The 18,632-nt window shown below is 41.3% G+C and overlaps 1 protein-coding gene across 2 annotated transcripts in view; it reads left to right on the top strand.

Annotated features, from left to right (window-relative positions):
• Positions 1–10,497: 10,497 nt before the first annotated feature.
• The window catches only part of fbxo41 (F-box protein 41), a 43,398-nt gene continuing 35,263 nt past the window's right edge, over positions 10,498–18,632 (top strand). For both annotated transcript variants that reach the window (XM_047579168.1, XM_047579166.1), the window contains exon 1: positions 10,498–10,573. The gene's annotated coding sequence lies outside the window, so the exon portion shown is untranslated. The remainder of the gene's footprint in view (positions 10,574–18,632) is intronic.

Below are 18,632 nucleotides of genomic sequence, written 5' to 3'. Positions count from 1 at the left end.
CTCTCTCTGATATAACTGTTCATAAAAAAATATTTTATTTTCCACCCAGATTTTGAATCTTATTAATGTTTCGACTTCCAATCTCACCTCGGGGGCTGACATTCAACTTGTTTGACCCTAATCTCTTTAGCTGTAACACCAGATTGGCACTCGTGTCATCTTGAGTCATGTCTTTTTTTTTGTGCTGTGTAAAAGTATAATTCGCTTCAGCAGATAAGAAAAAACTCAGCCGTAAAAGTTATAGAAGATTAAAAGGCCAAAATGTGAATTTGCAGCATAAGTAGCAATTATAGCTATAAACCAAACGTAGTGGAGTAAAAGATTTAACATTTTCTACTCAAATGTAGCAAAATCGTAAGTGTACTCACTCTTCAGCCTCGAGCGGAGGCCACTGTGCTGCCCTTTTGCTCAGCTGCATAGCAGAGCTGCATCATCCCACAGCCCCCCCACCCCCACCCCTCGCCCCCCTCATCCTTATTTCTCACAGCTGCCCCCTCCCCACCACCACCACCCAGTAGAGCATAATGGCCACCTCTGCCCCCCATCCCCGCTGGCTTTTAGCCGGTGATTGACTGTCACTTTCACCGGGGGGGAGCACACAGAGGAAGATGTCTCTCCCTGTCTGAGTGTATAGGAGCCATGCTGGGGTCACACAGGGGCGTATACGATACAGTATGTTAAAAAAGAAAGAAGGAAAAAAAATAGAAGCGGGCATATATCAGACAGGAGCTGTCTCTGATCTCAAACCTGTAGGGTGCTGGAAACCTAAAGAGGCTTGTTTTGTCCCTCTCCTGTGATTCTTGGTGCTTTAAATGGGGGCTTTCATATGTATGAGTCAGATCAGCGGCACACATTTAAAAACCAAAACACTTTCCTTCTCTGTAGGTCCCCAAATACCTTTGTCTTGAGCTGTAAGCAATCACTGTTTGAATTAATAATGGGATTTAGTAGTTTTTGTAGCTGAATTCCTTACTTAGGAGACTATGTGGCTCGGCGATGCTGGAAATAGAGAAACGGGGCAATTCATCATCATCATAATGTACGTTTAGAAACCACATTTGGCTATTTTGATTTAAATATTTTTGTGCATTTGTTTATTTATTTATTTATTTTTGCCAGTGAAAACTTTTTCTTGAATCCTGCAACGAAGCCACGCGGAGAATGACTCTTAATTTATGCATTTCAGAATTAAGCAAAGCTTAGAAAAGAGAAGACGGGAAAAAAGTGAGTGAGCGCCGTTGCTGTTAGTCATCCGTGATCCTGTCACTCAGTGCTGTTGCGGCATAGGGTCTGCTTCCTGTTAACAAGATATGTTTACAGCATCAGCATTGGGCTCCCACCGTCTGTGTATTTGTGCTTTTACACTCCTTGTCACTCCTCAAGATTGATGCTTCCACACGTCTGTTAACCATTAACGGATCAGGAACTGCCATCTTTGGGGAGACAGATAGTGACAGGGTCCCCGGTCCTCCAAAGTACTCCGAGGCTGAGGCAGGCCTTCCTTTGTTAGGAGGTGGCAGGATGCTGTGTCTAACCATTAACTATATTCTTGACACTGCGGCTCACTACTGACGTGACAAATCCCAGTGTCCACCAGTGCTTAGGCAGGAGAAACATTAACCCGTCTCAGCTGGGGCTCTTCCTCTGTCGCGCTGCGGATAAATGAAGAGATGCTGATCCTTCCATCTCCATCAGCCTCTCCTTCCTCCTACTCATCCACTCACTGTGTCCGTGTCTCTTCTGGCCCTACTGACGGTGGCGTCTTGTAAAGGAGGAAGAGATTGATATGATTAGAGGTAGGTGTGCTGCTTCCTGCCTCTGGACGAGAAAGACGGTAATTTATGGACTCATCACTTTGCAGGTCGTGAAGATGAGTTTTTTTTTTTTTTTTAAACAAAGAATAACCCTCAAAGAAATTATCATTACAAACGAATACAGAAGTATGATTGAAGTTGAACAATCACTTAAACAGTCACAGTGCTGGTACAATCAAGGACTTTAATTTATGTAGCAGATTCTCTTCATTTGTGGTCTCCTACAGTAGCTGAGCTGCACACAATCTTTTATTTTTTTTTCAAATTTTTTTATCGCGGCCACGTTTCTGCTCGTATGGCCCATTCACCGTGCCCTCGAATGCTGTAGGTCTGCCTGTGTTTAACACCTCCGAAATATTTTCTCCCTCCTTGCACGAGATGTTAAAAGGGTGACAGATTTAGCTTTTGCCGCGATCATTAAATCCTGCACCCCTTCATAAAAGTCAGCAGACCTCCATGGTGTCTCGGCCCCAGCCCATAATGGCCGCTCATGGTCCAAATGGACTGAAGAGCTTTCATGTGTCCTGAACAGTCTACTCCTCTCATTACGGCGCATAGTGGTCTCACATCAAACAGCCTCATTATTTTCAACGAGGGAGGAAGCGCAAGTGTGTGACGAGTTGGAGCTACAAAGTGACTTCCAAGTTCAAAAAAAATCTGCACTTTGTGCTTATACTATGCAAGCAAAATGCTGCCGAGATTAAAGCACGGTGTGTCTCCAGACGGGTGGATTTGGGCTTTAAATCTCTCTCATTTACAAAGGAAATTACGTGAAATCAGGACATTTAATGTTATAACGAGTCATTTTAGCTTCTTAGGGAATAAAACTGCAGAAATCCGCTTTGTGCACGACGATCTGTCGCGGGGCTACATCCAAAACACGCCGTGGTTATGCTGAATGCGGTTAACATTCAACCTGAGCACCTCTGAATATCCTGGATCATAAATGGCTTTTCAAAATCTGATCATTAAAGTGCAGCGAAAATGTTGTGATACCACAGAGACCATCATATGAGCTCTCGGCTGAATTATGCCTATTTATAGTTTTAGAGCATTTCACATCATTTACATAAAAAGCCCCTATTACCGGTATAATTTAATATTAGCTGACAACAATTTGACAAGGCGAGATCAAAGGTTAAGCTAACACACAATGGCTGTTAACTCTATTAACATGGAAATGAATGCAACAACTCAATAGCCTGTTGTCATACCTACAGTGAACAGCCTAAATAAGTTGCAGTGAAAAAAAAAAAAAAAAAAAATCACAAGGGCTGTACTTGATAAGAAATACTCGTGTTACTATGGCAACATCCGTGGCTCAAGCTAAGAATGCAGAGATCTGGATAATCATTGTCATTGTAATACATGGATTTTTGCCATAAGACCCGTGTAATACTGTATCGGGATGTTAATGTGTTTGCAGTCCGCAGCACCGCTTCCCATTCAGAAATCATTTCTGCTGTGGCTATACAGGTGTAGACTCAGCAGCCTGCAGCACAAAAGCCTGGACTCTGCCTCCTCAAGATTCACACACTATTATGGACACGCTCCTTCTTGTACAGATATGAGCTTCGCACTTGACGCACCGATTCAAATGACTTTATTGTGACAGTTCAGCCAAGCTCCATTTTGCACATTCCCTGCCGAAACAAATGCAACATTTTTTTTTTTTTTTTTCCAGGATAATCCTGCAGAAGCGGTTCTTCCTGTACTTCCGTGTTTTATTATGTGCTCTAAGTGCATACAAGTCACAAAACTCACCAGTGCAGCCTTGTCTTGCATTTTAATTTGACAGCTGAGCCCAAACATCTCTTTCCACTCTCGCAATTAACAATTTATTATATATTTATAAAAAAAAAAAGAAAGAAAAAAAAGTGAAATGCATTCAGCACATTTGTTTTTCCCCCAGTTATTATTTAATGGCTCTTGTACTAAACGGAACCACTGAGAAAATTCAAAACTCATTTGTCTTAGTGGAAACTGAGATTATAATTCCTCAGTAAATGAGCTATAACAATTCTGAGTCAGTGTTGTGGCACTGTTTGCCAAAATGGTTCTATTAATTTCCCCTTTTTCCTTTTTTCTTTCCTTTTCTTTCTTTTTTTGCATTTACCTGTTGCCTCATTTTCACAGCCTCCTGATAAACCTCGCGCTTGCAGCGGAGATGCATTGTTGTGCAGAGGACGTAATAATGAATTTCAAGCTGTTTACCTGCAGTTTCATCACATAATTTATCCCTTCAATTAGTGTAACTGGCACTTGAGGTGATATAGTGATGCTGGCCGAGCTCCTACAAGCCTGTGTGTCGTTCCCAGTGTGTTACCCTGAGTGTTAACAGACAGGGGGGAAAAAAAGCCCATTTTGACTTGTTGAGTTGTAGTTGATGAAACAATGATTTCTCTTGCTCTTAGGAAGCTTGACTCGCTGTCAGCTTGCACTATGTTCGGTCTCTGATCAGCCAGTGTGCTAATTTGTAAAACATCTCCTCAGCCCGTCAAGAGGATTGATGTGGCAGCCGAGTCATTTGCGCACATTCAAGCATTCATATCTAAAATTCAACATTAAAGCGTTATGTTTTGAATTAGGAAATAGAAACGTCAGATAACGGGGTGTTAATCGCAATCAAGGCACGGTGTCAGCGCTCACTTCAGTTTCAGACATTTTAAATGTTAGATCTGCCCTTGTCCAGATGACTAAAATAATATCCCCCCCTTCCTGCTCTTGATCAGTTAATCCTTGCATATTGCTGGTGCCCCCTGCTGTTCGAAGCTTAAACTGCGTCCTATCACTTACGTTGAAGAGACATAGTGTTGCCTTAGTGTTGCCTTTAAGTGGAACACATTTAATCTAATAGAACATGCAGACGTCAATCTTAGAGTCAGACAGAGACAGTATCATTTATTTTAAGCAATATAAAAAAAATATATAAATATTACCAAAATAAAACAACTGAGTCTAGATGCCTTTACTTCACATTTGTTCCCTGCATTATTTAAAACAATGGATAACTTCAACATACTTAATGTTAATCTAACTTCACAACAACAACAACAACAACAACAATAATAGTAATAATAGAGTCTATCTTCTTCTCTGTTATCCGCCCCTCTTTTTTCATTCTCACATCCAAAATAAAATGAACTCCAGGCAAAACGTTTTCATTGTACAAAAATGTCAGACGTGTGTTGTGGTTGCTAAGCAAACAGTGACTAATAATATCTACATGGAAGAGGTTTGCATTAGTGCAGCAAGCCAAAGCACAGCATGTCTCAGTCTCTACCAGTCTAAAGACAATGAAGGTTCACCACACTGTAATTACCCGACAATGAGTTTGTCAGTCACTTCTCATAAATATGAATAAGGGGGGATGGATAAAGGTGTTCGGTCTAAATTTGCCACGGTTTTTGACGTGAGAGCGAGAAAACGGCCCGGCATCACATTCATCCTATCAAAATCTCCCGAGGGAGAGAGTTTTTAGGCTTTTGTGTGTCAGTCTTTCCCTGTCATGCCTGGATGAGTGCGGCATGTAGAGGGCGTAGAAGGGTAGAGATTGATGTAACAGGTTTGGGTTTTTACTTTTTTTTTTTTTTTTAATTAGGGAAAAAAAAAGGCTATACATGTTTTAGAAACAGCCTGAATGTGTCAGCTGTTAAATAATGAAATAAATGCTGGAAGGGGGACCGCAAATAATATTCAAACACACATCTGAGATGCTTCATTTAAATTTGAACATTAAAGTATCCGCTCACACTGCTGCATTCAGAACGCAGTGCCATTAAAGTAGGCGTGATCGCTTCAAACTAACAATAAAATGAAATATTATTTTACTGTCAGAACCCATAGTAATCAATTCATCTGTATTTAAATGAGGAAAACTCTTTCATGCCTGATCTGGCTGCTTGATCCTTGTTATCTAACAGAGCAAGTCATGGCTGTACAGTGATCACAGAGCAGCTCAGAGGTGGTGCTATGCTCTACACATGGTGCTGTGAGCAGTTTGGTTTTATACCCAGACACCTAAATATCAGCAATTAACATGCATTTGTTTAAGGAATTATGCAAAAACCTGCTTTAATCAATATTGGGTTTAACTGTAACTTTAATTACAATCAGACTCAGTTCTCTTCACATGCAGCTTTTCAAGCCACTTTCTAAGTGTCGTTTCAAACGTCTTGAAGAACTCGCCGCGGTACTTCTGTCTTTTCATGAGATCCCAGACCAACTCCATGGTGTTGGGATCTGGGCTCCGTGGGGGCTTCGCCATCTGCCTCTCATTCTTTTTGTCCCTGAAGAAAGTCTTGCATGTTTGTCTCCTTATGTTTGAGGGTCACTGCTATTTCCCAGAGTGGATTTGGGACCAGACCTGATGACACGATGGATGAGGACAGATAAAGTGAATTGAGGGGGGGATGTTTCATCACCATCGTGAATACCTTCTGTGTATATTGCCTGATTCGGTGCAGAAACAAATATTTATAAATCTCATGTTCCTTACGTTACACAGGCTTTTAAATGATCAGCTACAGATGAACGCGCTGAACCTCTGATCACCCACAAGTTTTTACAGAGGAAACTAGTGACAAAAATGTTAACATTTGGCATGAATAATTTGACAGCTGAATTATGGCTCTTTTGACACCTTAATGTTCCCCTCGGAATAATCTAAAGTTGAGTGGACTAAATGGATTCGGCAGAAATGCCAAGAGATGTCGAGGGTTTCACGCTTAGTTTTACTTTCAGTAGGAATCCAAGGAGTGTACATGACGGACCTCAGTGTAATAAGGACCGACGGCTACATCCCACTAACATTACATTCATTTAATGGACTTTGATCAGGCAATTTGACATCCTGAAACTGTAGTGAAAACATCTGTTGAATATCTGTTTTTATATCATGTTGCTGCTGTACAAGGATGCTAAGAGGGTTTTGTTTCCCCTGATCTTGGGCACGATCGATGACAGTCTAGAGATTGTGTAACCATTTCTGTTTCTCTTCTGTCCATGGTTACTGCTCGTTTAAAATTCAATGCTTTTAAACGAGCAGCTGTGTGTTTAAAGGGATATACTTGCCTGCAAAGGCCTGAATAAATCTGACTTTTGAATAATAAAGCGTATATGCTAGTCACCAACAACATAAATCAGGTGTAAACAGTTTTTTACAAACAAACACAAACTATTTTAATTAATAAAATTAACTTAATTCATTTTCATTTGGACACATGCACATTAAAAGAAAAACCTCAGACTATACCGGTTTAACAGTGCTATTTTTAAACAGCAGTCCATACTTGATGTACTTCTCTGCTTTCACCAGGAAGTGGTGCTTAAACTCTTAAATGCAAGTTCTGGCCATCACGTGTCTCTCTCTGTCTCTCTGTTTCTCAGGGCGAAGACACAGTTTCTGGTTCTGCCTGTATTTATTTTTAAGCTGCAACATCAAAATCTAACAGGATGCACCATATTCACTCGGAGGTCTGCAGCTTTCGTTTCGTTAAACCACCTAAATAGGCATTCGGCAGCTTCCGCACAAAAGTCAAATAACACACATTCGTCCAGATTTTATGTCACTGAAGAGGATGAATTCAAATTATTCTGTGCTGTGTTTATCAGCCGACTGTATTTGTAAGGTGTATTTCACAGAGCAGTTAAAGGTGCTTCACAGATGACTGATGAACTAAACCAAATCAAAGCAAGCTATAATTATAATAGTCATAATGGAAAAATGATAAAAGCTTTACCTGCAGCTCTCCAGGTTCTCAGACAGATTGTTCAAGGGATTTGGAGCATAAAAGCACATAATTACATCAACAAAAGTTTTCATCCTGATCTTTTTAACCACTGACGGATTCAAGCCCTCAGACCAGAGTGTCTGTCCCGGTTCATAGAGGGAACTAGTGCTTTAAAACTAGTGAGAAACAAACAAACAAAAAAAGAAAGTCTGGAAGTTCAAATTTAAAGCCGACAGGCAGCCAGTGTAAGGTTCACCATGCAGGAGAGCACTGTTGTAATCAAGCTTTTTTAATGTGAGGGCATCCCAGTCTTTCCGTGTGGCTCAGAGAGGAATGTTTTTAACGTGATGAAAGGCTTATAAAGCTGACTTGATCTGACTCAGAGACCACACCAAAGTTTTTGGCTTGTCAGTAAGTTTTTAGTTTAGCTTTCCTCTCAGAGCCTCGGGACCTTTCATCCTGGCTGAGCTATATAAAAAAAAAGAACTCATCCAGGAGTCTAAAATACATTTTTATCGGCTGAAAAAAAAGTGGCTCTAAAACCAATCCTTGGGCAACCCCTCAGGTTTAATAAGAGTAAACCATTGACATTTAAGATTTCAAAGCTTGACAAATCATTCACCATAACAGAAAAATGCTATTCATTATGTAGACTTGCAGTAAATCTGTCCAATGACAGCTCAGAGCCCTGACTGATTCACACTGAGTTCTTTATGTTGTTATGAGACACATGCGTGGTTAAAATCAAAGGGGGTTAAAAGCCAAAACTTGGTTTTGTGTCATAGTAGCAAGTAAGTATGCAAGTCATTTAAAGTAATACATGTTTCAATGTGGGGGATAAAGGCATGTTGCTGTAAATACGCAGCTATTTTTAAGTCTCTGGTACAGGAAACCGCCCCGGGCCGCGACGCATGGGACTGAAACATCAGCTGGCGAACCAAGCACTGGGAGCTCTACTTCTGTACGCTTTTCTCTTTTTTTTTTTCTATTTTCTTCTCATATCTGCCACCACATGACAAACTACTGTGTGATTAGCAGCACGAGTTATGACCTTAACCATAACACACATGTACACCCTGCATACAGAGGTCCAGAGATATCAAGGATTCCCAAACAGTGTGCTGAAGTTCATACTGTAGGTAGACATACTGTACAGTGTATTGCATTTAACATAAACACAACAAGTATGAGATTACCTTTAATTTAAGCATATATAACCAAGGCCTGTTCGATGTATGCTGACGGTAAATCCATTACAACACAATCACTCAGTCAGGTAGTAGGTTTGTGGATGTTTTTTGTTTTTTCTAAATGTTAGTTCTAAGACTACAACACTGTCATCTCTTCATTTTGATTCATAATTTTGGCCTGCAATAGTGCTTTGAAAGTCTATGAGGTGTTGTCTTTACAGCTTATTGTATTAAACTTGTGACATCTTTTTTTCTGAGAAATAGTCCAAAATCCAAGGACGTGCACTTTACTTTATTGGAACTTTATTGGTTTGGAGCCCTCTTGATGCCCTCTTCTGCTCCATGTCCCACAGGATCTTTGTTCAGCCGTTCTCTTTAGGTGGTGTGCTACTTGCCAACTTCCAGGCCCTACTCTGCACGGATGTTCCTGTGCACCATTGTGGACACTGTTTCTGCATCTTTCACCTTGTTACCATGTGCTGGAATATCAGTCTGCTCATTGGGTCCTCTGCTGTGTAACACCCCCTTCCTCTTGACAGTGGCATCTACCTCTTCCTCCAATATCACGTAAATATGATCTCATAAATGCATTGTTTTAGCTTGACAAAGCCAGAGTAGTATTAACTTCATGGTGCTTTTTTCATTATGGTTCTGTTGTTGGACATTATATATTTTAGGTCCATATGTGTATATCTGTATATCTAAACATTTCTGTTATTTTAGATGTTTACAAAAACACATTTAGGCCATAGTTATTTAATTAATTTGGACTTAACAGAGACCACAACTAATCGTATAATTGACCAGAACGCTCTTTCGCTGATTAACCATGTAAACAATCTGGACATGATTACAAGTGTGGCCTTCGCCTTTGGAAACTGTTGCTGTAACGTGTCCAAAGAATGGTTCATTTACATTTGAACCTACGGAAGTTGAGGACTGTGCATGAAAATTGTTAAAATACCGAGAGGGTTCACAGTAAACTGCTGTTCAGTCTGGATGGGTTGATTTTAAATCTGTAAATTATATACATTAAAAATGTTAAATTCAATCTTATTATTGTGTGGAATAATGTAAATGAGAAGTATCATACGCTGCTTGGAAAGGTATGCATAGCATTTATGTAAAAATGAAAAACTAAGTAAAGAACACCGGTGGTGGTGCTGGAGCCATGGATCAGAAACATGCTTAAACTGTGTCATTGTCAAAATAACACATTAGAAGTTGTGTCCCTGAGTAAAACCACTGTCCAGTTTAATACACTCATACATTCCCGATGCCTGAAGCTGATTTGAAGACTTTTTTCTTCTTGATTTTATCATTACACAGTTAGCCATACGGAGGAAGTGTCTGAACTGTATGACTCTGCTTGTTCCGTTGTTGTGACTGAAGACACTTAAAACTGACAGAGATACATATTGATTGGATGATTGACACTGACTGATGCTGTAAAATGTGCGGCAGTGATGGATGCCACTCAGGCTCCCTGTACTTGATGCAAAGGGCTAGTAATGCTGAGCTGCATGAATGGGGACGTCTGTTTGTCCATGAGCATGTCTTCTGTCTCCTCCCGTGAGTCCTCAGTCTGCATCTGCAAACCCTACAGTCTGAGCAGGCCCAGGGACACTATCCTCTCTGTGATCAGAGGACGGAGGAGGTGTTATTTCTTTTATGATTCATGTGTTTGCATCTCTCTCTCTCTCTCTCTCTCTCTCTCTCCCTCTCTCCCTCTCCTCTGCAGGCCTCCTCTCTCTCTGCTGCAGAGACGGGCTGCGTGACGTCACTGGAGGCTGGAACGGTGCCTTGATTGGAGCCGAAAAAATGAGGAGATTGCGAGGTGAGTTAGACGCACATTTCTTTCTTTCCTCTCCTTTTTTTTTCTTAACCCCCCTCTCCCGAACACATTCGGTGTGCATGTGTGTGTTTGCCGTGCATGTTGTCAACTGTCGCACCATTGACGCCTGCCGCCGCCGCCGCTGCTGCTGTTGCCGCTGCTGCTGCTGTTTCCCGTGCAACGGTTTTGTGCAACGTCGGGAGCGCAGTACCGGTCCGGTGGTGAGCCACGGTGCGCCGCCGGTGAAAAACAGGGGAAAACGGGGGTGCGTGCCAGGTTGTCGCCCTTTTCCTCCGAGAGCGCACAGCCGCTGCCTTTCGCCGCGGCTGTGAATTAACCTCCGGTCCGGGCCTGTAGTTGTTCGCGCTGTTAAGGCACAACGGTGGCGTTCTTGGCTTTAAGATGACAGCCGAGTGATGCCGCTCGTCCACACCCACATGATAACGCTGCCTGCATTAATACATGTGCAGTGCAGATATGAGGATCAGGGATTTTTTTTTATTTTTTCCTGATCGTGCCAGTGTTTTCCTTTGCGATTGTCAGTCCGCAGCTTGAATCAGCTTTCCATAGCAATTGTGCCGGCCTGCGTGGCCTGGATGTGTGCAAACTGGACCTGCTCCTGCTGTGTTTAAAAATATTAAGACGCGTAATGCGTGTGTGCACGTTATGCTGTGTGAATGTTGCATAGATCCTACACAACCGTGTCAGAAAACTGGATCCATTGCCTTGCAGTCACACACTAAACAGTGGATTTGTAATGATCCCCTGAGCACACTTGCTCTTAAGAGGAGATTGTCAAAGAAAATCATGACTCTGTAATATTCCCGCTCTAATAATAATACTCCTACGGGACCCCTCAAACTCTCCTTGTCTCCTCCTCGGCTCTGGAGGCAGCACACTGCCGAAGTGACAAACAGCCCAGGCTGCTGGAGTTTGGGAAACTGTCGACTACGCGGCGCGTGAGAAATCTCAGAGTCAGTGGGCCTTAGCCTCTGTGCTGCTGTGTTTGTAGTGATCAGATGTGACGAATGTTGGAGCAGTCACGCTGAAAATAGGGGGGATAGCTGCAAAGATTAAAGCGGGGAGCAAACATGTGTGAGATTAGACTTTTTTGGACTGTTATACTCAAGGAAGAGTGGCGGTCTGTGTCTGCACTGCAGCAGGACACAACATGCATTCATATGTGTCAGTGTGCAGAGCCCGTGTCATACAGGTCCGTTCACTTGTGACAGGAATCTAATCTATCCAAACAGTTCGATGTTGTTGTATTAGTACACACATTTATGCTCTGTGGGGGTGTTCAAGGCGTCTTCACTTATTAAAACTAGACAAAAAGGAAGGTATTGGTGCCCATCCACCTGCAGTCACAGCCGGGATCAGGTTTCTGTCGGGGACAATATCAAACTTTTAAAGACAAACTTCTTTTTAATCCCAAGTACTCAACTTGGATAGTTTGGACAATGATTGTCATACATTTGCTTTGGACACCGTCCACACTGAGATACCCCACAGGTATTTAAATGACTCTAAGCTTGACACATACAGCGATGTATAAATAATATGTACAAACCAATCAGCCAGAACATTAAAATCACTGACAGGCGAACACTGACCATCTTATGGCAATTCAGTGTTCTACTGAGAAACTTTTGGACCTGGCGTTCATGTGGATGTTACTTAGACTTGTACCACCCATTTGGAAGAGGACCAGACCCCCCACCCCTCACCCCACCCCATAGCAATGACACTCCATCAGGCTCCATCCGCAGTCTGTTTCCAGACACCACAGGACACCCTCAGAAGGACCATGTCCATTCACTGATGAGTCACAACTCTTTTGGAGGCACAAGGGAGACCTACACATAATTAGGAAGGTGGTCATAATGTGAAGCCTGATTGTGCATTTAGAGTATTTTTTTTTAAAACATCCTTTAAATATTTTAGACACCATGTCTTCGGTAAGGGACACTGACAGTTTAGGTTTAGAGGCACAGAGGGAATTGGGAAGAAAGGTTTGAGAAGTGCGTTGGGTTTTCAGTGCGTTTGTTGGCAAAATGTTCCGGACTAACTCTCTCAGGTCTGCGCCTAACATGCATATTATTTCACTGTTGCTCATTTATAACTCATTTATCACTCAATTTATACCAGTATTATCTCTGTGCTGAACCGTCGTCTCCCAGCTGTTGTGTTGTTGTTGTTGTCTCACCTGCCTGTAAGATTTCAACCTACAGAGCATTTAAAGTTTTCTCACAGCCTGTGGTCGCCCAAGACTGTGTGTGTGACCCTGATACAGATATGATTTCAGTTACTTTTCTGGGTCTTCAAACCGCAAGATAGTGTGCGCGTTATCAGCTGAATGATTTTTTCACTCCTCTAACAGCTGCTTGAATACTTTGCCACCACAGACTCTGGATTAATGAGCATAAAAGCACCTCTGAGACAGTCAAAATGCGGCCACAAATCATAGAGGCCATTTTCTGCATCATTTCTCACAGGCGTCCTCTATACAAGCTTTGTCCACTGTGTAGACTAGCACGGAGGCCTTTATGTATGAATACACAGTGAGGAGTTTGCTTGTGTTCTTGTGAGAAGATGCTGAGAACGTTCATTATGTTATTGACACTCCTCTTTGGAGGTGACAAATGTGGAAGCATCCTTATCAGCGTAGGAAGCGGAGACTAAGATTAATGCTGCTTAAAAACTCTGACATATTGATAGATAAATTATTATGTGTTCAGAAAACTGGAAGATCAATAAAATGTTTCTATTTCCCTATTAACAAGTCATTTAATTTCTCTAAATGCCTGTCCACATATACGGTATGTATGATCAGAGTAGGGACCGGTGTTTAACAACACACTCACTGTCACGCATTGCTGATCTATGGACACTTGACCGTGATTGTTTCAGCAAACAGTCGTCTGAATCAATACGCCTGGAAATTGAATTTGTCCTCCTGCTTACATTTGTGAAAGTATTTCCATTTCCTCTTTCAGTCTTCACCCGCCCTGAGCTCAAGCTCAAAGCCCGGTTTTCCCACTAGGCCAAACTCGTCAGCCCTTCAGAGTCACAGAGACTAAATGTGCAGTTTAAACCATGTTGTGACCGTGTGTTTCCAAATTCAGTTTTAGGCTTTAAGTGTGGATGTCAAACGTTTTGCTCCTGTAGCTCCAGGTTTTTAACAACAAAGCCATTTTACTTCTGCTGCTTGAATGCTCTTGTCTAATAGTTGTCCTTTTGCCATCGTTCTGTGAGTGAGCGTGATCAGATTTTGTGCAGCACGTGGCATGAGCCTGTGAACACAAAAAGAGCCGTTTACCTCAGTGAGAAAAGTTGGAGGCCTGTCCCCTGCAGCTCGTTCATTCTCAGTCATTCTACTTCCTGTGGCTGCTTCGTAATAAAAGTTGCCTCATGCCTCGCCCGTTAAAAGCTTTTCATGTGACGCTGCGGCAGTAGGAATCGTCCAGTTTGTGTTGGCAGTGATTTCTGAACCCAGTTCATACAAATATGTGTTGTATGAAATAAACAGACAGAAGTATTAAATACCTTCATCAGTGGCCCATAGTTAGTCACTATTGCGTTATCACACTTAATGATCGTTATTTACATCGTTTTAAATGAAAATCTTCTGTCAGACCTTAATTATTCTGCGGTACAACTGATTAGTGAATAAAATGGCAAATAATAATGAAAAAAAGCCCAAGTCAACATACTCAATTTTTTGTAGATTTTTTGGCTGGACCACAGTTCCCAGTATTTTGAATTTATGGTCATTAATAAAAACCTGACAATCTTCACATTTCGCAAGATGATAACAGCATTGATCCATTTGCTCCTGTCTGCTGGTTGATTTCCCTCATCCATCCTCAGCTCCATATTTGGTTATATTTTTGGTTTCCAAATCAGTGACAGCAGAGTGGTGGTTTAGCTTTCTCGTTGTGTTTAGTCTCTGCTCACTGAACGTTAATACTGCTTCAGTGAGCTGCTGCCTGGTCAGTGCATTTTTTTTTTTTTTAATATTTCGCCTTTGCTTTTAAAACCCAGAAATGAAAATGGGAAAAGATATTATTTGATTTTTATTTTATTTTTTCAGTCAAAAAAAATAAACTATTCTATTTTTTTTTCAGTTGTTTTCTAAAATGAAAAAGTTACTTAATTTTCTCTCTACTAATGTGACATAAAATCAAGTTAAAAACAGCCGTATTGTCCGTTACTGAAACAGGAAGTAGCTCAGGGATTTACACTTGTACACTTGCTTGAACTGGCACAGATCATTACGGCAGCCCAAGGGTCAACACAAGAGTTTCAGTTGTTTCTTCCTGAATAACCACATGCTTCTCCATATTTAGAAGACAAAAGCTCAGAGATGAATTCAGACGACATACCTCGTGTCACAAAGTCTAAAATTACATCGAACATTCTTCCAAAGTTAAGTCTGTGGTTTGTTTTGACCAACAGAAAAGTTTTTCATAGACATCTACAAAATCACTGACTGCTGTAAACAACTGCTTCCTGCTTCTTCTTCACCAAGTAAAACTTCCAGTTGCACATGAACCAAATAACGACCATTTTCTCATTCTCTTTCTCAGTTTTTTTATTTATTTTAGAGTCTAAAACCAAAGTTGAATGACCAAAAAGTACATGGACTGTACCTACAGCCATGTCATAAAATATGAAGAAGTCCACGTTTGTCCTTCTATTAAGGAAGCAGTGTCAAGTGGTTACCTGACACTATTTATCAATAACTGACTGTGAGGGGGTAAATAATAAGGTAGGCTCATTTAGGTGGTCCCAAGATTGTTTTTTGTCTTTGAACAGTCTCCTCCAGTTGTCCATGGATGAAAGGCTACTTTTACATGTCACCCAATATGTGGTGAAATAATTATTTTATCTTTATAGAAGTAACATTGTTGATAATAAACCCACGTTCAGTGCACATTCACAGATGGTGCTACTCAACTGCTTGCGTTAACACACTGAACTGAGGTTCAAATAGTACTTGATCTGTGATTGTATTAGCTGTGCAGAATTGCATTCAGTCTTGTTTTCTTGCGTAACCGATGGTGCGGTTATGGTTCGATTTTAAGCAGCTGGAAACGCTAAAGCAGAAACAAGCTACCGCCTAGCGGACCAATCGCAGCCCTTGCGGTCTGTGTCGTCACGGTGCATAGTTAGCTACAGCGTTAGCTATTAGTTATTAGGTTTGCCTTTTGCTGTCAGGTGAGTGGACCCACAGCTGTGAGATTGACATGGTCATGTGGCCATAGAAGGCATCAGGCGCAATCAGTAACGACCTCATTCAGCTTATATAGGACCCGATATACTATACTTATTATAATTAACCCTTTCAGGGACCCTATTGTTCTGAAGGCTTGTGTAGCATTAATGCTGTTGACTGCATGCAGAACAGACTTTGTCACGCTGTTATATGTTGATTTACTTGTATATTCAAGAAATATTGACTGTGGAAATAATGATGTAGGAGTGGGATGGGGAACATTTTCGACACGAGAAGTACCAGCCTGGGATAACAGCTCCGTTGTCGAAGCGTGGGATGATGCTCGTGTCACACCTCTTAAAAAGGCTCGGCACCTCCAGTCCTAGATACTGTAGTGAACTGCTGTCTGCCAGTTCGAGTTCAGTGCCGCAGCATCTCCAGGTGAAGCTTTGCAGGGGACTGGCGCGATGACTGTGATACACCTTGAGTCACTTTCCCCCTCACACCTCCAGGCAAAACAAATCTTTATCAGAGCGCACGGGGGCACAGAAATAAATCTCACCCGATGCACAGTTACGGCTCCATGCGGACACAGCGTGATGAACAAAGACTGTGTGAGTCCATCTTTATTTAAAAAGACATTCAGAACAGTTTCTTCATTTGGTGTTAATGCTGTTGAACCTTAACGTAAACATCATTAGTGGTGGCTGAGGGCCGGCTGATGTTTTGTGCAGAGTTTATATCTTCAAATACACACTTAAAACAACCTATAGGGACTTAATGGACAGTTGCAGATAAAGGAAACAGCACAAAGTGTGAAAAATAAACACAGAATTGGCCTCAAATGTTGGACCAATCATCAATAACATGTATTATTACATGTAATATTACTATTTTTTTCTATACATATTAATTTGTCTATTTAGGTATTGACTTATATGAGTTATACGTTTTTTGTTTGTTTGTTTGTTTTTTAATCAGTTTGCCTCTGGTAATAATAATAATGTAATAATGTCAATGAAAAAGATGCTTAAATAAGATACATTTATGAACAATGAGTCACTAAATTCCACATTTTGGATTATACTGTTTAAGGACGTAGGAAAAATGGAGCCTGTGGAATAAAAAAAAAAAAAAATGTGAATACTGCAGGAAAGAGACTTAAAAAGAGGGAGACCTTGAGTCGGTAGAATCAGAGAGGTGTCTCCAACTAACCACATATTCAAATATTTAGTTCTGTGGATCTGCAAAGCCAGATGTTATTGATCTGAGCCTCTGTCGTCTGCTCTTTAGTAGACAAAATGGAGCTGTGCTAGACACAGCAAGACAAATCAGAGTGCCTATGTGCTTAGGTGTTTTAAAGGAGTCTCCTGCATCGTCTAATTAAACGTACTTGATTACTGCTGTCAAACTTAACCAATTATTAGTGCTTGTCCGACAACCCGTGAAATTCTAATGTTTGTCTGTTAAAATAGACAAACTATGTTGTCATAGTTACAGTGACTGCGGTCATACAAATACTGAAGCAGCTGTCTGGTTGTTTTGAGGTCGAAAAGGCGCCAGATGTCCATGATGTACTTCTTAACAATGTGAAAACCTTTTTGCGACGTGTCTACCTCTCCCACTGTGAAACACGCTTCTACCCCTCCATTCGTGTTGTCATTATCTTTCTCTCTTTATTATCTCTTTCTGTTTGAGGTCTCTAACTGATGACTTTATGTTCAGAAACCTCTCTTTGCTGTGATCAGGAATGACCGGCTTTTGCTTTTAAATGCCTCCTTGATTTCAGGTTAGTGCCCCGGTGTAAACGGCTAAAGATAAACAACCATTTAGCCCCGATACCACCACTTTCACCCATGACCTTGTTGAAGAGAACCACAGTCAAAGTGAAGCCCTCTGTCTGTTTCCTGTGCGTCTATTTGTGCTTTAGCTGGACACATTTTTATGATTCATTTGACCGTCTGAAAGCTTGTAACTGCTGTGACGGACAACGGAAACGAGACTGTTACTGTTTCCCTTTAAAAGAATAGGATTAGCCACGAAAAAATAAATGTGTATTTTTGTTAAGACTTGACAAATATCAGTGAGGGACAACTTAACGAGGTAGATATGCTCCTTAGAGCTAAATGCTGTTCTGCTCCATCTGATATTTCTCAATATCACCAGGTGGCTGCTCAGTGGGATCATTACTAGAGCTCCACTCTGTTTATGTCTGAAAATGGGCTCTAATTCAGATGTGACATTGAGATTGGTGCAAATGTGCGTCAGATAAGTGCAGGAGTTAAAGGTAGAGATCACGGGGGGAGCCTCATTCTTTCTGCACCAGGTGTCTCCAGTGTTTTTCAGGACAAGGATCACAAACTGATGATGAGATTAAGTAGGGACCCCCTACCTACCATATGTGTTCTATATTAAACTATTAAGCTATTCAAATAATACATAGGTTCAAATTTCAAGGCAACTGCCTTAAACATTTTTACCTTTACTTTAAACATATCTAAATTTAATAGTGACAGTGAATCACTAAAACATTTTGGTCAGTAGTTGGCTGATGGGAGCAAACTCCACTGTTACCTTCTCTTCTGCTAATATTGCAGCATGCGTCTGAGATTTCACCTGGAGTCTGAATAGTTGTGTAATATGTGGCCTTGTGATTGGCCCGGCAGCGATAGGGGCGGGGCCTACTGTGTACAGGAGGCTTAGATTGACAGGTGTCAGCTAACGCGGCGCTCGGTGTGAGACAGCTCCTGTATCACTGAGTGAGTGAAGTGCTACCTCAAAGATAACCTCGATTTATCCCTTTACTGAAATATGTTGAATTTGTGTTGATGTGCATTTAAACAA

This window comes from Mugil cephalus, chromosome 2, assembly GCF_022458985.1.
Source record: "Mugil cephalus isolate CIBA_MC_2020 chromosome 2, CIBA_Mcephalus_1.1, whole genome shotgun sequence".
NCBI classification, from domain to species: Eukaryota; Metazoa; Chordata; class Actinopteri; order Mugiliformes; family Mugilidae; genus Mugil; species Mugil cephalus.
Note: the sequence above shows the minus strand (reverse complement) of the source record. Positions and strands in the feature narration are given on the sequence as shown.